The sequence below is a fragment of the Cryptomeria japonica genome, unplaced genomic scaffold, assembly GCF_030272615.1.
Source record: "Cryptomeria japonica unplaced genomic scaffold, Sugi_1.0 HiC_scaffold_243, whole genome shotgun sequence".
Classification (NCBI taxonomy): domain Eukaryota; kingdom Viridiplantae; phylum Streptophyta; class Pinopsida; order Cupressales; family Cupressaceae; genus Cryptomeria; species Cryptomeria japonica.
Genome location: NW_026729065.1, coordinates 125,001 through 146,638, shown reverse-complemented (window position 1 = coordinate 146,638; position 21,638 = coordinate 125,001). Strand labels below are relative to the sequence as shown.

General features: G+C 60.1%; 2 non-coding genes across 2 annotated transcripts; both read right to left on the bottom strand.

Annotated features, from left to right (window-relative positions):
- Nucleotides 1-453: 453 nt before the first annotated feature.
- On the bottom strand, nucleotides 454-572 carry LOC131869334 (5S ribosomal RNA). The gene has a single exon (XR_009367722.1). It is a non-coding gene; the product is annotated as a 5S ribosomal RNA (ribosomal RNA).
- A 7,817-nt stretch (nucleotides 573-8,389) lies between these two features.
- Nucleotides 8,390-8,508, bottom strand: LOC131869316 (5S ribosomal RNA). Its single transcript, XR_009367705.1, has one exon. It is a non-coding gene; the product is annotated as a 5S ribosomal RNA (ribosomal RNA).
- Nucleotides 8,509-21,638: the final 13,130 nt, after the last annotated feature.

The following is a 21,638-nucleotide window of genomic DNA, read 5'->3' as shown; positions in this document are numbered from 1 at the left end:
TTCAGGAAACTTTTGAATGGAGCGCATCATTGGTGCGCTCCGAAGTGTGCTCCAAAGCTCTCTCCAGCTGCGTGCACCTGCCCCGGCCGCGCACCCGGCCCCGCCCAGCTTCGCTCACCTGTCCCGGGCGTCTGGTGCGGAACCTTAGAGTAAGAAACATCACCGTGCACCTTGGCCAACGTGCGCGACTCGACCGAGCGCGCACTGGCCGAGGTGCACACCGATTTCACCTGGGTGCGCGCGCAGCACCTCGGGCGCACCGGGGTGCGCGCACAACGCCCGGGTTGCACCGTGGCCTGTGTGCTCGGGGCGCCTCGGGTGCGCGCTCGGTGTCGCCCCCGCGCGCGCGGTAGTGCGGGCAGCGCACCCCGGCCCGGCCCGGCCCCGACGAGAACGCAAACGGGCAAAAGGTTTATTCAAATAGCATTGCGACGCCCGGCGAAAAACTAAAAAAGGGTGCAACACCGGGACTTCCCGGGAGGTCACCCATCCCAGTACTACTCCGGCCCAAGCGCGCTTAACTGCGGAGTTCTGATGGGATCCGGTGCACTAACGCTGGTATGATCGCACCCGTTATGAGCTTGTCGCAGTGTGTACTTAGCAAACCGCGACCCACGTGCGAATCCACCCCGGCCACCCACCCCCGTCGAGGTGCACACCCTCCCTCGCGAAGTGCGCCCCGTTCGCCAAGTGTGAGCCCTGCCCGGGTGCGCGCACCTTGCTAGGGCGTCGGGTGTGCACCCGGCCCGGCCTACGTGCGTGCACCTGGAGGGGGCGTCGTGTGCGTGCAGTGTCCCGTCTGCAACGCGGTGCCCACACACCACCTCGGGCGCAACGACCTGCGCTCACATGTGGGCCGAGTGCACCTTGGTGCATGTTCGGGGCGCCTCGGGTGCACGCTCGATCTTGCCCCGGTGCACCAAGGCGCTCGGTTTGCCCCGGGTGCGCACTTGGTGCAAGGTGGGCACCCAAAATAGGGATCAAGCACCAAAACACAAGTTTCGGGATGCAAAATGGGACCCAAGGACCACAAATGCGTTCCAAGACCCATGATGGGTCCACGAGAACAAAAATGTGTTCCGAGACTTAATAAACAAATATTGGGTTTTAGGAGAAGAAACATGCTCTGATGCCCAAAACGAGAATCGACCCCGAAAAGGCCACAGGCCAAAAGTGGGATGCGAGACAAAAAAAAATGGGACCCGAGGACCAAAATTGGGTTCCCAGGTCGAAGACAGGGCAACCGGACAAGAAACGACCTCTAAGGCTCGAAATGAGTCCCGACGACTAAAACTTGACAAGAAGCACCCATCAGGCACCCAACTCGACACCCATGGGATGCCGACCCACCCGGGCTTCCACCTAGCACACCTTGGCACCCACCCACCCTCGCACCCAACCTCGCACCCAACTTAGCACCTTTGAACCCACATTGGCACTCACCCTGACCCTGGCACCTTGGAACCCACATTGGCACTCACCTTGACCCTGGCACCCACCTTTGCACTCACCTTGGGACCCACCCTGGCTCCCACCTCGGCACCCACCCAGACACCCACCTTGGTTCCTTGGCACCCACCTTGGATCCTTGGCACCCACCCCGACACCCACCTTGGCACGCAACTTGGCTACTTGCCACCCACCTTGGCTCCTTGACGCCCACCCCGACAACCACCCCGTGACCTACCCTGGCTAGGGTTGGTGCACACCCACCCTGGTGCCCACCTTGGCACCCACCCTATGACCCACCTTGGCACGCACCTTAGTACCCACCCCGTTACCCACCCTAGGACCCACCCCGTGACCCACCTTGGCCAGGGTGGGTGCCTTGGTGCGCACAACTTGCCTGGGCTGCACACCAGGGCGGGCTCAAGATGGCACCCGCGTTCCGTTTTTTTCACTATCTTTCAAAACGGAAATTTTAAAATCTCATTTTTTTCTTTTTTTTGCCTTTTCTGGAAATTAGTGAAGGCAGCGCATCAAAGGTGCGCAATGCTGGTGCGAACCCGGGAGCGCTCCGATGTGTGCTCCAAGGTGCGGCGTGCACGAAGTCCGAGCCCGGTTTGCCCCGGGTGCGCACCTCGCGTGCACCTTCGCCGGGGTGAGCACCTTGGCTGGGTTGCGCGCCCTGGTGCGTACCAAGGAGCGCTCTGAAGTGTGCTCCAAGGTGCGGCGTGCACGAAGTCGGAGCCCGGTTTGCCCCGGGTGTGCACCTCGGGTGCGCACCTCGCGTGCACCTTCGCTGCGGTGGGCACCTTGGCTGGGTTGCGCGCCTTGGTGGGCACCATGCAGTGCACGAAGTCGGAGCCCGGTTTGCCCCGGGCGCGCACCTCCGCCAGGGTGGGCACCTTGGTGCGCACAACTTGCCTGGGCTGCGCATCAGGAAGGGCTCAAGATGGCACCCGCGTTCCGTTTTTTTCACTATCTTTCAGAACGGAAATTTTAAAATATCGTTTTTTTTTGCCTTTTCTGGAAATTAGTGAAGGCAGCGCATCAAAGGTGCGCAACGCTGGTGCGAACCTGGGAGCGCTCCGATGTGTGCTCCAAGGTGCGGCGTGCACGAAGTCGGAGCCCGGTTTGCCTCGGGTGCGCCCTGGTGGGCACCATGGTGCGCACCAAGGAGCGCTCCGAAGTGTGCTCCAAGGTGCGGCATGCACGAAGTCGGAGCCCGGTTTGCCCCGGGTGTGCACCTCGGGTGGGCACCTTGGTGCGCATGCCTTGCCTGGGCTGCGCACCAGGGCGGGCTCAAGATGGCACCCGCGTTCCTTTTTTTTCACTATCTTTCAAAACGGAAATTTTAAAATCTCATTTTTTTTTGCCTTTTTCTGGAAATTAGTGAAGGCAGCGCATCAAAGGTGCGCACCTCGCTGCCCACCACGGTGCGCAACGCCGGTGGGCACCCGGGAGTGCTTCGAAGTGTGCTCCAAGGTGCTGCGTGCACGTTGTCGGAGCCCGGTTTGCCCCGGGTGCGCACCTCGCGTGCACCTTCGTCGGGGTGGGCACCTTGGCTTGGTTTGCCCCGGCTGCGCTCCGAAGCGGGGTTATTGGAGCGCCGCCTCTTTTTTTGTCGGAGCGTTTGGTGGGGTTTCTCGCATTGGCTCTTCCGAGGCCCGGTTGCCACCCTGGCGCGCACGAAGTCGGAAGTAGGGTTAATTGCCCGGGTGCGCACCTTTGCCAGGGTGGCACCTTACCTGGGCTGCGCACCAGGGCGGGCTCAAGATGGCACGCGCGTTCCGTTTTTTTCACTATCTTTCAAAACGGAAATTTTAAAATCTCCTTTTTTTTTTGCCTTTTCTGGAAATTAGTGAAGGCAGCGCATCAAAGGTGCGCACCTCGCTGCCCACCTTGGTGTGCTCTGAGGTGCGCACCCGGGAGCGCTACGAAGTGTGCTCCAAGGTGCGGCGTGCACGTTGTCGGAGCCCGGTTTGCCCCGGGTGCGCACCTCGCCTGCACCTTGGCCGGGGTGGGCACCTTGGCTGGGTTTGCCCAGGGTGCGCTCCGAAGCGGGGTTACTGGAGCGCCCCCTCTTTTTTTGTCAGAGAGTTTGGTGGGGTTTCTCGCATTGGCTCTTCCCAGGCCCGGTTGTTGGGTGCGCTCCCACCCTGGCGCGCGCGAAGTTGGAAGTTGGGTTAATTGCCCGGGCGCGCACCTTCGCCAGGGTGGGCACCTTGGTGCGCAAACCTTGGCTGGGCTGCGCACCAGGGCGGGCTCAAGATGGCACCAGCATTCCCTTTTTCTCACTATCTTTCAAAACGGAAATTTTAAAATCTCGTTTTTTTTTTGCCTTTTATGGAAATTAGTGAAGGCATCGCATCAAAGGTGCGCACCTCGCTGCCCACCTTGGTGTGCTCCGAGGTGCCCACCACGGTGCGCAACGCCGGTGCGAACCCGGGAGCGCCCCGATGTGTGCTCCAAGGTGCGGCGTGCACGAAGTCGGACCCCGGTTTGCCCCGGGTGCGCACCTCGCGTGCACCTTGGTGCGCACACCTTGGCTGGGTTGCGCGGCCTGGTGGGCACCATGGTGCGCACCAAGGAGCGCTCCGAAGTGTGCTCCAAGGTGCGGCGTGCACGAAGTCGGAGCCCGGTTTGCCCCGGGTGCGCACCTTCGCCGCGGTGGGCACCATGGCGTGCACGAAGTCGGAGCCCGGTTTGCCCCGGGTGCGCACCTCGCGTGCACCTTCGCCGGGGTGGGCACCTCGGCTGGGTTGCGCGCCCTGGTGCGCACCAAGGAGCGCTCTGAAGTGTGCTCCAAGGTGCGGCGTGCACGAAGTCGGAGCCCGGTTTGCCCCGGGTGTGCACCTCGGGTGCGCACCTCGCGTGCACCTTCGCTGCGGTGGGCACCTTGGCTGGGTTGCGCGCCTTGGTGGGCACCATGCAGTGCACGAAGTCGGAGCCCGGATTGCCCCGGGCGCGCACCTCCGCCAGGGTGGGCACCTTGGTGCGCACAACTTGCCTGGGCTGCGCACCAGGAAGGGCTCAAGATGGCACCCGCGTTCCGTTTTTTTCACTATCTTTCAGAACGGAAATTTTAAAATCTCGTTTTTTTTTGCCTTTTCTGGAAATTAGTGAAGGCAGCGCATCAAAGGTGCGCAACGCTGGTGCGAACCTGGGAGCGCTCCGATGTGTGCTCCAAGGTGCGGCGTGCACGAAGTCGGACCCCGGTTTGCCCCGGGTGCGCACCTCGCGTGCACCTTGGTGCGCACACCTTGGCTGGGTTGCGCGCCCTGGTGGGCACCATGGTGCGCACCAAGGAGCGCTCCGAAGTGTGCTCCAAGGTGCGGCGTGCACGAAGTCGGAGCCCGGTTTGCCCCGGGTGCGCACCTCGCGTGCACCTTCGCCGCGGTGGGCACCATGGCGTGCACGAAGTCGGAGCCCGGTTTGCCCCGGGTGCGCACCTCGCGTGCACCTTCGCCGGGGTGGGCACCTTGGTGTGCAGACCTTGGCTGGGTTGCGCGCCCTGGTGGGCACCATGGTGCGCACCAAGGAGCGCTCCGAAGTGTGCTCCAAGGTGCGGCCTGCACGAAGTCGGAGCCCGGTTTGCCCCGGGTGTGCACCTCGGGTGGGCACCTTGGTGCGCATGCCTTGCCTGGGCTGCGCACCAGGGCGGGCTCAAGATGGCACCCGCGTTCCTTTTTTTTCACTATCTTTCAAAACGGAAATTTTAAAATCTCATTTTTTTTTGCCTTTTTCTGGAAATTAGTGAAGGCAGCGCATCAAAGGTGCGCACCTCGCTGCCCACCACGGTGCGCAACGCCGGTGGGCACCCGGGAGTGCTTCGAAGTGTGCTCCAAGGTGCTGCGTGCACGTTGTCGGAGCCCGGTTTGCCCCGGGTGCGCACCTCGCGTGCACCTTCGTCGGGGTGGGCACCTTGGCTGGGTTTGCCCCGGCTGCGCTCCGAAGCGGGGTTATTGGAGCGCCGCCTCTTTTTTTGTCGGAGCGTTTGGTGGGGTTTCTCGCATTGGCTCTTCCGAGGCCCGGTTGCCACCCTGGCGCGCACGAAGTCGGAAGTAGGGTTAATTGCCCGGGTGCGCACCTTTGCCAGGGTGGGCACCTTACCTGGGCTGCGCACCAGGGCGGGCTCAAGATGGCACGCGCGTTCCGTTTTTTTCACTATCTTTCAAAACGGAAATTTTAAAATCTCCTTTTTTTTTTGCCTTTTCTGGAAATTAGTGAAGGCAGCGCATCAAAGGTGCGCACCTCGCTGCCCACCTTGGTGTGCTCTGAGGTGCGCACCCGGGAGCGCTACGAAGTGTGCTCCAAGGTGCGGCGTGCACGTTGTCGGAGCCCGGTTTGCCCCGGGTGCGCACCTCGCCTGCACCTTGGCCGGGGTGGGCACCTTGGCTGGGTTTGCCCAGGGTGCGCTCCGAAGCGGGGTTACTGGAGCGCCCCCTCTTTTTTTGTCAGAGCGTTTGGTGGGGTTTCTCGCATTGGCTCTTCCCAGGCCCGGTTGTTGGGTGCGCTCCCACCCTGGCGCGCGCGAAGTTGGAAGTTGGATTAATTGCCCGGGCGCGCACCTTCGCCAGGGTGGGCACCTTGGTGCGCACACCTTGGCTGGGCTGCGCACCAGGGCGGGCTCAAGATGGCACCAGCATTCCCTTTTTCTCACTATCTTTCAAAACGGAAATTTTAAAATCTCGTTTTTTTTTTGCCTTTTATGGAAATTAGTGAAGGCATCGCATCAAAGGTGCGCACCTCGCTGCCCACCTTGGTGTGCTCCGAGGTGCCCACCACGGTGCGCAACGCCGGTGCGAACCCGGGAGCGCCCCGATGTGTGCTCCAAGGTGCGGCGTGCACGAAGTCGGACCCCGGTTTGCCCCGGGTGCGCACCTCGCGTGCACCTTGGTGCGCACACCTTGGCTGGGTTGCGCGGCCTGGTGGGCACCATGGTGCGCACCAAGGAGCGCTCCGAAGTGTGCTCCAAGGTGCGGCGTGCACGAAGTCGGAGCCCGGTTTGCCCCGGGTACGCACCTCGCGTGCACCTTCGCCGGGGTGGGCACCTCGGCTGGGTTGCGCGCCCTGGTGCGCACCAAGGAGCGCTCCGAAGTGTGCTCCAAGGTGCGGCGTGCACGAAGTCGGAGCCCGGTTTGCCCCGGGTGCGCACCTTCGCCGCGGTGCGCACCATGGCGTGCACGAAGTCGGAGCCCGGTTTGCCCCGGGTGCGCACCTCGCGTGCACCTTCGGCGGGGTTGCGCGCCCTGGTGGGCACCATGGTGCGCACCAAGGAGCGCTCCGAAGTGTGCTCCAAGGTGCGGCGTGCACGAAGTCGGAGCCCGGTTTGCCCCGGGTGCGCACCTCGCGTGCACCTTCGGCGGGGTTGCGCGCCCTGGTGGGCACCATGGTGCGCACCAAGGAGCGCTCCGAAGTGTGCTCCAAGGTGCGGCGTGCACGAAGTCGGAGCCCGGTTTGCCCCGGGTGCGCACCTCGCGTGCACCTTCGCCGCGGTGGGCACCATGGCGTGCACGAAGTCGGAGCCCGGTTTGCCCCGGGTGCGCACCTCGCGTGCACCTTCGCCGGGGTGGGCACCTCGGCTGGGTTGCGCGCCCTGGTGCGCACCAAGGAGCGCTCCGAAGTGTGCTCCAAGGTGCGGCGTGCACGAAGTCGGAGCCCGGTTTGCCCCGGGTGCGCACCTCGCGTGCACCTTCGCCAGGGTGGGCACCTCGGTGCGCACACCTTCTCAATGTTTTCTTGCCTTTTCTGGAAATTGGTGAAGGCAGCGCATCAAAGGTGCGCACCTCGGTGTGCTCCGAGGTGCGAACCCGAGAGCGCTCCGAGGTGCCCACGAAGTCGAAAGTCGGGTTAATTGCATTGTTTTCCCCGGGTGCGCTCCGAGGTGCGCAACATCGGCGCGCACCAAGGAGGGCTCCGAAGTGTGCTCCAAGGTGCGCACGATGGCGTGCACCTCTGGTGCGCACGATTCGGAGCTCGGTTTGACCGGGGTGCGCACACCTTGGCTGGGTTGCGCACCTTTTGTGCGCTCCAAGGTGCGCACGAAGTCGGAGCTCGGTTTGCCCCGGGTGCGCACCTTCGCCAGGGTGCGCACCTTGATGCGCACGCCTTGGCTGGGCTGCGCACCTTGGTGGGCGCCATGGTGCGCACCTTTCGTGCGCTCCAAGGTGCGCACGAAGTCGGAGCTCGGTTTGCCCCGGGTGCGCACCTTGGTGGGCGCCATGGTGCACTCCGAGGTGCCCAAGATTGGTGCGCACCAAGGAGCGCTCCGAAGTGCGCTCCAAGGTGCGCGCGAAGTCGAAAGTTGGGTTAATTGTCCGGTTTGCCTCGGGTGCGCACCTTGCGTGCACCTTCGCCAGGGTGGGCGCCTTGGTGCGCACACCTTGGCTGGGCTGCGCACACCTTGGCACCCGCGTTTCCTTCATTTTAAATTTTTTTTTTTTACAATCTCTCAAGTGGGAAATTCTATAATCTCAACTTTTTTTGCCTTTTCAGGAAACTTTTGAATGGAGCGCATCATTGGTGCGCTCCGAAGTGTGCTCCAAAGCTCTCTCCAGCTGCGTGCACCTGCCCCGGCCGCGCACCCGGCCCCGCCCAGCTTCGCTCACCTGTCCCGGGCGTCTGGTGCGGAACCTTAGAGTAAGAAACATCACCGTGCACCTTGGCCAACGTGCGCGACTCGACCGAGCGCGCACTGGCCGAGGTGCACACCGATTTCACCTGGGTGCGCGCGCAGCACCTCGGGCGCACCGGGGTGCGCGCACAACGCCCGGGTTGCACCGTGGCCTGTGTGCTCGGGGTGCCTCGGGTGCGCGCTCGGTGTCGCCCCCGCGCGCGCGGTAGTGCGGGCAGCGCACCCCGGCCCGGCCCGGCCCCGACGAGAACGCAAACGGGCAAAAGGTTTATTCAAATAGCATTGCGACGCCCGGCGAAAAACTAAAAAAGGGTGCAACACCGGGACTTCCCGGGAGGTCACCCATCCCAGTACTACTCCGGCCCAAGCGCGCTTAACTGCGGAGTTCTGATGGGATCCGGTGCACTAATGCTGGTATGATCGCACCCGTTATGAGCTTGTCGCAGTGTGTACTTAGCAAACCGCGACCCACGTGCGAATCCACCCCGGCCACCCACCCCCGTCGAGGTGCACACCCTCCCTCGCGAAGTGCGCCCCGTTCGCCAAGTGTGAGCCCTGCCCGGGTGCGCGCACCTTGCTAGGGCGTCGGGTGTGCACCCGGCCCGGCCTACGTGCGTGCACCTGGAGGGGGCGTCGTGTGCGTGCAGTGTCCCGTCTGCAACGCGGTGCCCACACACCACCTCGGGCGCAACGACCTGCGCTCACATGTGGGCCGAGTGCACCTTGGTGCATGTTCGGGGCGCCTCGGGTGCACGCTCGATCTTGCCCCGGTGCACCAAGGCGCTCGGTTTGCCCCGGGTGCGCACTTGGTGCAAGGTGGGCACCCAAAATAGGGATCAAGCACCAAAACACAAGTTTCGGGATGCAAAATGGGACCCAAGGACCACAAATGCGTTCCAAGACCCATGATGGGTCCACGAGAACAAAAATGTGTTCCGAGACTTAATAAACAAATATTGGGTTTTAGGAGAAGAAACATGCTCTGATGCCCAAAACGAGAATCGACCCCGAAAAGGCCACAGGCCAAAAGTGGGATGCGAGACAAAAAAAAATGGGACCCGAGGACCAAAATTGGGTTCCCAGGTCGAAGACAGGGCAACCGGACAAGAAACGACCTCTAAGGCTCGAAATGAGTCCCGACGACTAAAACTTGACAAGAAGCACCCATCAGGCACCCAACTCGACACCCATGGGATGCCGACCCACCCGGGCTTCCACCTAGCACACCTTGGCACCCACCCACCCTCGCACCCAACCTCGCACCCAACTTAGCACCTTTGAACCCACATTGGCACTCACCCTGACCCTGGCACCTTGGAACCCACATTGGCACTCACCTTGACCCTGGCACCCACCTTTGCACTCACCTTGGGACCCACCCTGGCTCCCACCTCGGCACCCACCCAGACACCCACCTTGGTTCCTTGGCACCCACCTTGGATCCTTGGCACCCACCCCGACACCCACCTTGGCACGCAACTTGGCTACTTGCCACCCACCTTGGCTCCTTGACGCCCACCCCGACAACCACCCCGTGACCTACCCTGGCTAGGGTTGGTGCACACCCACCCTGGTGCCCACCTTGGCACCCACCCTATGACCCACCTTGGCACGCACCTTAGTACCCACCCCGTTACCCACCCTAGGACCCACCCCGTGACCCACCTTGGCCAGGGTGGGTGCACCCACCCTGGTGCCCACCTTGGCACCCACCCATCCTAGCACCCAGCCTGTGACCGGGCTTGGAACCCAACCTTGCACCCGCACCCGTCTTGGCCAGTGTGGGTGCGCACCCATCCTGGCACCCACGTTGTGACACACCCTTTAACCCACGCACCCTAGCACCCACGTTGGCACCCACCTTGGAACCCAACCTAGCAACTTGGCACCCACCCCGTGACCCACCTTGGCATCCACCATAGCAGTCGCCGACTTGGCACCCACCTCGGCACCCACCTTGACACTTGTGGACCCACCTTGCCACTCACCCTAGCATCGACCCATCCTAGCACCCACCCTGGCACCTTTGCACCCTAGCACTCACCCATCCTAGCACCTAACCTGTGACCCACCTTGACACTCACCCTCGCACCCACCTTGGAACCCAACCTAGCACCCACCCACCCTGACACCAACCCTAGCACCTACCCACCCTTGCACCCACCCTGTGACCCATCTTGGCACCCACCCATCCTACCACTCAACCTATCACCCACCTTCTCACCCACCTTGGCATCCACCTTAGCACCCACCCACACTGGCACCTTGGCACCCACCTCGGGCAAGGTGGGTGCACACCCACCCTGGCACCCAATTTAGAACCCACCGAGCATGTTACCCACCTTGGCACCCACATTGCAGCCCACCCTAGTACCCACCCTATGACCCACATTGGCATCCACACCCTAGCACCCAGGCACCTCGACACCCGCCTTGACACCCACCCTAGCACTGAACCTGTGACCCACCTTGGAACTCACCCTAGAACCCACCCACCCTGTGAACCACCTTGGCATCCACCTTAGCACCCACCCACCTTGGCACCCACTCTAGCACTCACCCATCCTAACACCCAACTTGTTACCCACCTTGGCACCCGCCCTCGCGTCCACCTTGAAACCCACCCTAGCACCCACCCACGCAGGAGCCCACCTTGGCACCCAACCTAACACCCACGCATCCTGGCACCCAACTTGTGACCCACCTTGGAACCCACCCTAGTACCCACCTTTGAACCCACTATATCACCAACCCACCTTGGCACCCACCCTATGACCCTCTTTGGAATCCACCCTAGCACGCACCCACCCTGGCACCCACCATGGAGCGCACCCTAGCACCCACCCACCTCGGCACGCACCTCAACACCCACCTTGGTGTGCGCACTGCGCCAACCTCTCAAAGACCCTATGTGGTGCGCTCCAAAGTGTACACCTTTGGTGCGCTCCAAGGTGCGCACCTTTGGTGCACACCGAGGTGCACACCAAAGTGTGCACCGAGGTGAGCACCAAAGTGCACTCCAGGGTGCACACCAAGGCGTGCACCTTTGGTGCGGTCAATGCAAACGAATTCGGAAGTTGGGGTCGATGTCCTAATCGCTGCTGCAGACTACACGTATGAGAATCGGACAAATAGCTTTATATAGGGGAGGTGTTGCGTTTGATGGGTCGACTCCCCTGGTTGTGTGCACTGCACCAACTTCAAAGACCCTGTCTTGTTTAAGAAGTCAAAAGTTGGGGTGGATGTCCTAATCATTGCTGCAGTCTACGCATGTATGAGAATCAGACAAATAGCTTATATAGGGGAGGTGTTGCATTCGGTGGGTTGACTCCCCTGGTTGTGCGCACTGCGCCAACCTCAAAGACCCCGCATAGCAGAAGAAGTCGGAAGTCGGATTTTGGTGAGCACCAAGGCGTGCACCTTTGGTGCGGTCAACGCAGACGAATTCAGAAGTTGGGGTGGATGTCCTAATCGTTGTTGCAGGCTACACATGTATGAGAATCAGACAAATAGCTTATATAGGGGAGGTGTTGGGTTTGATGGGTCAACTCCCTTGGTTGTGCGCATTACGCCAACCTCAAAGACCTTGTTTTCGTTAAGAAGTCAAAAGTTGGGGTCAATGTCCTAATGGCTCCTGCAGGCTACACATGTATGAGAATCGGACAAATAGCTTATATAGGGGAGGTGTTGGGTTTGATGGGTCGACTCCCCTGGTTGTGCGCATTACGTCAACCTCAAAGACCTTGTTTTCGTTAAGAAGTCAAAAGTTGGGGTCGATGTCCTAATTGCTCCTGTAGACTACACATGTATGAGAATCAGACAAATAGCTTATATAGGGGAGGTGTTGGGTTTGATGGGTTGACTCCCCTAGTTGTTCGCATTACACCAACCTCAAAGACCTTGTTTTCGTTTAGAAGCCGAAAGTTGGGGTCGATGTCCTAATTGCTCCTGCAGGCTACGCATGTATGAGAATCAGACAAATAGCTTATATAGGGGAGGTGTTGGGTTTGATGGGTCGACTCCCCTGGTTGTGCGCATTGCGCCAACCTCAAAGACCCTGCATTGCGGATGAAGTCGAAAGTCAGAGTTTGGTGTGCTACAAGGTGTGGTCGAAGGTGCTCACCTAGGTGTGCACCTTTGGAGCACAGGAAAAGTGCCCTCCAAAAGTGCGCACCTTTGGAGTGCACAAAAGTGCCCTCCAAAAGTGCGCACCTTTGGAGCGCAGAAAAGTGCCCTCCAAAAAGTGCCCTCCAAAAGTGCGCACCTTTGGAGCGCAGAAAAGTGCCCTCCAAAAAGTGCCCTCCAAAAGTGCGCACCTTTGGAGCGCAGAAAAGTGCCCTCCAAAAAGTGCCCTCCAAAAGTGCGCACCTTTGGAGCGCAGAAAAGTGCCCTCCAAAAAGTGCCCTCCAAAAGTGCGCACCTTTGGAGCGCAGAAAAGTGCCCTCCAAAAAGTGCCCTCCAAAAGTGCGCACCTTTGGAGCGCAGAAAAGTGCCCTCCAAAAAGTGCCCTCCAAAAGTGCGCACCTTTGGAGCGCAGAAAAGTGCCCTCCAAAAAGTGCCCTCCAAAAGTGCGCACCTTTGGAGCGCAGAAAAGTGCCCTCCAAAAAGTGCCCTCCAAAAGTGCGCACCTTTGGAGCGCAGAAAAGTGCCCTCCAAAAAGTGCCCTCCAAAAGTGCGCACCTTTGGAGCGCAGAAAAGTGCCCTCCAAAAGTGCGCACTTTTGGTGCGCACCAAGGCGCTGGTTCGGTCGTTGCAGGCGAGTTCGGAAGTTGGGGTCGATGTCCTGAGCGGAGGTGCAAACTACACAGGTGTCGGAATCGGACAAATAGCTTATATAGGGGAGGTGTATGCTTCGATGGGTCGACTCCCCAGGTTGAGCGCACCGCGCCAACCTCAAAGACCCTACGGTATGGATGAAGTCGGAAGTTGGGTCCGATGACCGATTCGATTAGTAGGTATGCTCATGAGGTCGGAATTTGGGTCCGATGACCTGCCATGTGCAGGAAGGCGAATGTTGACACTGTGCGTTGCAAGGTGCACACCAAGGCGCTGGTGCGGTCTTTTTAGTCGAGTTCGGAAGTTGGGGTCGATGTCCTGATCGGAGGTGCAAGCTACACAGGTGTGGGAATCGGACAAATAGCTTATATAGGGGAGGTGTATGCTTCGTTGGGTCGACTCCCCGGGTTGAGCGCACCGCGCCAACCTCAAAGACCCTACGGTATGGATGAAGTCGGAAGTTGGGTCCGATGACCGATTCGATATGTAGGCATACTCGCGAGGTCGGAATTTGGGTCCGATGACCTGCCACGTGCAGGAAGGCGAATGTTGGCACTGTGCGTTGCAAGGTGCGCACCAAGGCGCTGGTTCGGTCGTTGGAGGCGAGTTCGGAAGTTGGGGTCGATGTCTTGATCGGAGGTGCAAACTACACAGGTGTGGGAATCGGACAAATAGCTTATATAGGGGAGGTGTATGCTTCGTTGGGTCGACTCCCCGGGTTGAGCGCACCGCGCCAACCTCAAAGACCCTACGGTATGGATGAAGTCGGAAGTTGGGTCCGATGACCGATTCGATATGTAGGCATACTCGCGAGGTCGGAATTTGGGTCCGATGACCTGCCATGTGCAGGAAGGCGAATGTTGGGACTGTGCGTCGCAAGGTGCGCACCAAGGCGCTGGTGCCGTCGTTGCAGTCGAGTTCGGAAGTTGGGGTCGATGTCCTGGTCAGAGGTGCAAACTACACAGGTGTGGGAATCGGACAAATAGCTTATATAGGGGAGGTGTATGCTTCGATGGGTCGACTCCCTGGGTTGAGCGCACCGCGCCAACCTCAAAGACCCTACAGTATGGATGAAGTCGGAAGTTGGGTCCGATGACCGATTCGATACGTAGGCATATTGGCGAGGTCTGAATTTGTGTCCGATGACCTGCCATGCGCAGGAAGGCGGAATTTGGGTCCGATGACCGAGTTGATGGCGTGCCATGCGCAGAAAGGCGGAATTTGGGTCCGATGACCGAGTTGATGTTGATGGCCCGCCATGCACAGGAAGGCGGAATTTGGGTCCGATGACCGATTTGAAGGCGTGCCATACGCAAAAAGGCGGAGTTTGGGTCCGATGACCGAGTTGATATTGATGGCCCGCCATGCGCAGGAAGGCGGAATTTGGGTCCGATGACCTGACATACGCATGGAGTCCGACTCGGGGGCCGATGTTCGATTCGATGACTTGCATTGTGGGTAAAGTCGGAAGTTGTGGTCTTTGACCCGATTCGATGACCAGACTTCGGCTGCTTGAGAATCGGACAAATAACTTATATAGGGGAGGTAGTGTTCTCGAGCATCCTCCCCCCGTGCCCGTTTATGTCGATTGATGCTGGTGCTCGACTGGTTGGAGCGCTCGGATGCAAAAATCTTGCACCAGGATTTATCGATTGTGATGGACACGGCAAGTCTCCTGATTGCTATGCAGGAGCTCATCGTGAATCTCTATGCGGCCTTGGTATGGACTCGACCTGCGGAATGGTTCGGCAATGGTAGTCGCTCCAACACGTCCTTGCAATGGCCACAGAGGTGATTCGACTAGAGCTCCAGTCTAGCTTTTGGGTTGCTTGGCGGACTGGTATAGCCGCGATCGAGTTCCGGCCATGAACGTTTTAGATAGCTCTTGGGCTTTCTGGGACGGAAGTCGGAAGTTTGGGCTGTTGTCCGATTTGATGACCATTCTTCGGATGTGTGAGAATCGGACAAATAACTTATATAGGGGACTGTGTTGTCTCACGCAGCCCCCTCCGTGCCCCTCTATCTCGACCGATGTTGGTGCTTGAAAGGGTTGGGATCGCTCGGATTTATAAACGTGCACCACCATTTGTCGAGTGTGAGGGACGCGGCAGGTCTCCTAAATGCTATGCGGGCGCTCTCTGAGAATCTCTATCCGGCCTCGACACAGACTAGTCTTGCTGAATGGTTTGGCACTGGTAGTCGATCCAACACGTCGTTGTTGTGGCCGCCTAGGCGATTCGATTCGAGCCCCCGTCTAGCTTTTGGGTTGCTTGGCGGATTTTGCCCTATCCGCAAGTGAGCTCGGTCCCTAAACGTTCGAGAAACCCGATTGCTATGCGCCGACTCTCTTTCTTGCGAGCCTCCATCTAGCTTTTGGGTCTCTACGGAACGGAAGTCGGAATCTGGGACCGTTGTTTGATTCGACGAGGCAGACTACGGTTGTGCGAGAATCGGACAAATAACTTATATAGGGGAGGTGTTGACTGGAGCATTCTCCCCCGTGCCCCTCTAACTCGACCAATGCTGGCGCTCGAACGGTGGTAGCGCTCGGATTTTCATTGAGCGCCAGCATTGGTCGATTTAGAGGGGCATGCGAGATTCCCGAATGCTATGCGAGGGCTCTAACGGAAATGTCTATTGGTTTCGGTATGGATGCAATTGCGAGTGGTTCGGCAAAGGTAGTCGTTCCGATGCGTCCATGTCGTGGCCAAATCGATAATTCGATTTGAGCCCTCGTATAGCATTTGGGTCTCTCGATGTGATTCCGCATTCCAGTCCCTTTGGGCACTGCTTGAGCCGCATCCCAGGGGGTTCCCTTCCCAATAATCTGCCTCGCAACCCGATTGCTATGCGGTGAGGCTCCTCGGCCGCCTCGGAACTATCTGTGTATCAGACGCATCGCGGGATAAGGGGTTGGCAACGGTAGTCGCCCCAAGCGCGTCCGATGCTTGGACCATTCCGAGGCGGCCCTGAAGCCTCTTCCGTCTAGCCGTTGGGTCCTTCTCGCCGCATCCCTCGCCTCGCACCCCGATTGCTATGCGGTGAGGCTCCTCGGCCGCCTCGGAACTATCTGTGTATCGGACGCGTCGCGGGATAAGGGGTTGTCACTGGTAGTCGCCCCAAGCGCGTCCGATGCTTGGACCATTCCGAGGCGGCCCTGAAGCCTCTTCCGTCTAGCCGTTGGGTCCTTCTCGCCGCATCCCTCGCCTCGCACCCCGATTGCTATGCGGTGAGGCTCCTCGGCCGCCTCGGAACTATCTGTGTATCGGACGCGTCGCGGGATAAGGGGTTGTCATTGGTAGTCGCCCCAAGCGCGTCCGATGCTTGGACCATTCCGAGGCGGCCCTGAAGCCTCTTCCGTCTAGCCGTTGGGTCCTTCTCGCCGCATCCCTCGCCTCGCACCCCGATTGCTATGCGGTGAGGCTCCTCGGCCGCCTCGGAACTATCTGTGTATCGGACGCGTCGCGGGATAAGGGGTTGTCACTGGTAGTCGCCCCAAGCGCGTCCGATGCTTGGACCATTCCGAGGCGGCCCTGAAGCCTCTTCCGTCTAGCCGTTGGGTCCTTCTCGCCGCATCCCTCGCCTCGCACCCCGATTGCTATGCGGTGAGGCTCCTCGGCCGCCTCGGAACTATCTGTGTATCGGACGCGTCGCGGGATAAGGGGTTGTCACTGGTAGTCGCCCCAAGCGCGTTCGATGCTTGGACCATTCCGAGGCGGCCCTGAAGCCTCTTCCGTCTAGCCGTTGGGTCCTTCTCGCCGCATCCCTCGCCTCGCACCCCGATTGCTATGCGGTGAGGCTCCTCGGCCGCCTTGGAACTATCTGTGTATCGGACGCGTCGCGGGATAAGGGGTTGTCACTGGTAGTCGCCCCAAGCGCGTCCGATGCTTGGACCATTCCGAGGCGGACCCGAAGCCTCTTCCGTCTAGCCGTTGGGTCCTTCTCGCCGCATCCTTCGCCTCGCACCCCGATTGCTATGCGGTGAGGCTCCTCGGCCGCCTCGGAACTATCTGTGTATCGGACGCGTCGCGGGATAAGGGGTTGTCACTGGTAGTCGCCCCAAGCGCGTCCGATGCTTGGACCATTCCGAGGCGGACCCGAAGCCTCTTCCGTCTAGCCGTTGGGTCCTTCTTGCCGCATCCCTCGCCTCGCACCCCGATTGCTATGCGGTGAGGCTCCTCGGCCGCCTTGGAACTATCTGTGTATCGGACGCGTCGCGGGATAAGGGGTTGTCACTGGTAGTCGCCCCAAGCGCGTCCGATGCTTGGACCATTCCGAGGCGGACCCGAAGCCTCTTCCGTCTAGCCGTTGGGTCCTTCTCGCCGCATCCCTCGCCTCGCACCCCGATTGCTATGCGGTGAGGCTCCTCGGCCGCCTTGGAACTATCTGTGTATCGGACGCGTCGCGGGATAAGGGGTTGTCACTGGTAGTCGCCCCAAGCGCGTCCGATGCTTGGACCATTCCGAGGCGGACCCGAAGCCTCTTCCGTCTAGCCGTTGGGTCCTTCTCGCCGCATCCCTCGCCTCGCACCCCGATTGCTATGCGGTGAGGCTCCTCGGCCGCCTTGGAACTATCTGTGTATCGGACGCGTCGCGGGATAAGGGGTTGTCACTGGTAGTCGCCCCAAGCGCGTCCGATGCTTGGACCATTCCGAGGCGGCCCCGAAGCCTCTTCCGTCTAGCCGTTGGGTCCTTCTCGCCGCATCCCTCGCCTCGCACCCCGATTGCTATGCGGTGAGGCTCCTCGGCCGCCTTGGAACTATCTGTGTATCGGACGCGTCGCGGGATAAGGGGTTGTCACTGGTAGTCGCCCCAAGCGCGTCCGATGCTTGGACCATTCCGAGGCGGCCCCGAAGCCTCTTCCGTGTAGCCGTTGGGTCCTTCTCGCCGCATCCCTCGCCTCGCACCCCGATTGCTATGCGGTGAGGCTCCTCGGCCGCCTTGGAACTATCTGTGTATCGGACGCGTCGCGGGATAAGGGGTTGTCACTGGTAGTCGCCCCAAGCGCGTCCGATGCTTGGACCATTCCGAGGCGGACCTGAAGCCTCTTCCCTCTAGCCGTTGGGGCTTTCTCGCCGCATCCCTCGCCTCGCACCCTGATTGCTATGCTGTGAGGCTCCTCGGCCGCCTTGGAACTATCTGTGTATCGGACGCATCGCGGGATAAGGGGTTGGCAGTGGTAGTCGCCCCAAGCGCATCCGATGCTTGGACCATTCCGAGGCGGCCCTGCAGCCTCTTCCGTCTAGCCGTTGGGACCATCTCGCCGCATCCCCCACCTCGCACCACGATTGCTATGCGGTGAGGCTCCTTGGCCGCCTCGGAACTATCTGTGTATCGGACGCATCGCGGGATAAGGGGTTGTCACTGGTAGTCGCCCCAAGCGCGTCCGATGCTTGGACTATTCCGAGGCGGCCCTGCAGCCTCTTCCGTCTAGCCGTTGGGGCCATCTCGCTGCATCCCCCACCTCCTCGGCCGCCTCGGAACTATCTGTGTATCGGACGCATCGCGGGATAAGGGGTTGGCAGTGGTAGTCACCCCAAGCGCGTCCGATGCTTGGACTATTCCGAGGCAGCCCTGCAGCCTCTTCCGTCTAGCCTTTGGGGCCATCTCGCCGCATCCCTCGCCTCGCACCCCGATTGCTATGCGGTGAGGCTCCTCGGCCGCCTGGGAACTATCTTCGTATCGGACGCATCGCGGGATAAGGGGTTGTCACTGGTAGTCGCCCCAAGCGCGTCCGATGCTTGGACTATTCCGAGGCGGCCCTGTGGCCTCTTCCGTCTAGCCGTTGGGGCCATCTCGCCGCATCCCCCACCTCGCACCCCGATTGCTATGCGGTGAGGCTCTTCGGCCGCCTTGGAACTATCTTCGTATCGGACGCATCGCGGGATAAGGGGTTGTCACTGGTAGTGGCCCCAAGCGCGTCCGATGCTTGGACTATTCCGAGGCGGCCCTGCAGCCTCTTCCGTCTAGCCGTTGGGGCCATCTCGCCGCATCCCCCACCTCGCACCCCGATTGCTATGCGGTGAGGCTCCTCGGCCGCCTTGGAACTATCTTCGTATCGGACGCATCGCGGGATAAGGGGTTGTCACTGGTAGTCGCCCCAAGCGCGTCCGATGCTTGGACTATTCCGACGCGGCCCTGTGGCCTCTTCCGTCTAGCCGTTGGGGCCATCTCGCCGCATCCCCCACCTCGCACCCCGATTGCTATGCGGTGAGGCTCCTCAGCCGCCTTGGAACCATCTTCGTATCGGACGCATCGCGGGATAGGGGGCTGTCACTGGTAGTCGCCCCAAGCGTGTCCGATGCTTGGACCATTCCTAGGCGGCCCTGAAGCCTCTTCCGTCTAGCCGTTGGGGCCTTCCCGCCCCATCCCTCGCCTCGCACCCCCGATTGCTATGCGGTGAGGCTCCTCGGCCGCCTTGGAACCATCTGTGTATCGGACGCATCGCGGGATAAGGGGTTGGCACTGGCAGTCGCCCCAAGCGCGTCCGATGCTTGGACCATTCCGAGGTGGCCCTGAAGCCTCTTCCGTCTAGCCGTTGGGGCCTTCCCGCCCCATCCCTCGCCTCGCACCCCGATTGATATGCGGTGAGGCTCCTCGGCCGCCTTGGAACTATCTGTGTATCGGACGCATCGCGGGATAAGGGGTTGGCACTGGTAGTCGTCCCAATCGCATCCGATGCTTGGACCATTCCGAGGCGGCCCTGCAGCCTCTTCCGTTTAGCCGTCGGGGCCTTCCCGCCGCATCCCTCGCCTCGCATCCCGATTCCTATGCGGTGAGTCTTCTCGGCCGCCGCGGAACTATACCTGTTATTGCTACTGCATCCTTCGGCTGGTAACCTCCTCTGCCGCCTTGGAACGTTCTCTTTGTCGGACGCGTCGCGGGATAAGGGGTTGGCACTGGTAGTCGCCCCAAGCGCGCCCGATGCATAGACCGCTCCGAGTCGACCTTGCTTTCAGCCTCTCACATGCATAGACCTCTCTGAGTCGACCCTGCAGCCTCTCACGTTTAGCCTTTGGAATCTCGCCTCACAACATGATTGCTATCCTTGATGCATCCCTTGCCTCGAGCCCTGATTGCTTTCTTGGCTGCATCCCTCCTCTCCTCACAGCCCGGTTGTCATCACTGCTTCATCCGTCGCTTCATGCATTCTGGCTGCTGGGCCCTTCCCACCGCACACCTCGATTGCTATCTCTTCTGCATCACACACCCCGATTGCTATCTCTGCTACATCCCTCGGCTCTCACTTCTGCATCCTTCGCCTCACACCTCGATTGCTATCAATGCTGCATCCGTAACCTCACACCCCGATTGCTATGCGGGGAGGCTCCTTGGCCGCCTTGGAAATTTCTGTGTGTCGGACGCACCGCGGGATAAGGGGTTGGCACTGGTAGTCGCCCCAAGTGCGCCCGATTCTTAGACCGCTTCGAGGTGACCTCGTAGCCTCTTTCGTCCAGGCTTCCTGCCTTCAACGCCCTTTTTACACCTCGATTGCTATGCGCGGGCTCGTTGGCGTCTATCACCTCTCTGCGAAGAGTGGCACGATGATTGTTGGGGTAAATCGTAGCAGTCCGATCTCTGGCCTTGGGCCATTGTGAGGGCTGATCGATTTCCTGTGCGCATCTCGTGTTCGCCCAGTAACAGACTCGACGACTTGTAATCGGTCTTGTTCCCGATTGTTCCTGGAGGTAGTCTTCGGAACTCTTGGATTTGACCTGTCACTCGAACTGTCCTCTTCCGAGGATGCTTGTGTGTGTGTGCTTGTGCCATTTCCTTGGCGGTATTAACGAGATATTAAAGAGCGGAGTGAGCGCCTCGCCCAGCTATGTTTGGGGCTCTCACTCCCTTACCCGGTGTGCGACCGCTTTGCACGTAGGTTGCGGAGCATCGCGACTCTTTCGATGTTTGGCGGTTGTCTTCCGGTGATGCGTTGGTCCCGAAGTGCACGTTACTAGCATTTCTGCCATTGTTCTCGATCTTTGGCACGTTCCTTCGTTGCAATTGGATATATATCTCCGTTTATACGCGCAGGCTTCTCCCGCCTATTCAGCGCTGTCCCACTCTCAGCACTCTCGTGGTCTCCTTGGCTTCTCTCTCCCGTGAGCGAGCTCTCTTCTCGAGTCTTTTCCATGTCCCATGGAGGTTGCCTTGCGAAATTCGGGCACACAAACGTGACCGGATAAGAGCGGAATTGCCTATGAGGAGAAGCTCACCTTAGGGAGCAGCAATGCCGAGTGTTTCGACAGAGGGTAGAGGGGGCGTTGTTTGGGCGGTTGCACAAAAGAGTGCTACGTTTGCACTGAAGGTTGCTTCTTCGTCTCCGACGAACTCTTCGAGGCAAAAAAGCTTGTTTACGGGGTCGAGGTGGGACTGTTCGTGCGAGTTGCGCCACCAAAAGTGCGTAGGGGGCATATACCTGGGAAATGGATGTCTCTGAGTGGCCTTACTCGGTCGCGTGCACGGTGCATTCTCTAACGGCAGGACTGTCGCGAGCATGTGCGGTTCGGATGTTTTCGGGTAAAGGGTTCCGTACGGGATGTTCTTCCCAGGCTCCTGTGAACCGAGACTCTGCATCGTCATGCTCCGGCTCCCGTGGGTGCTTCATGCCTCGTCGAGCTGTTTGTCGTGGACGATTAAGGCCGAGGCCTTCCTTCGAGAGGGGAATTGTTCAGGCTGGTCGAGGCGGGATTGTTCGTGCGGGGTGCACCACCAAAAGTGCGTAGGGGGCATATGCCTGGGAAATGGATGTCTCTGAGTGGCCTTACTCGGTCGCGTGCACGGTG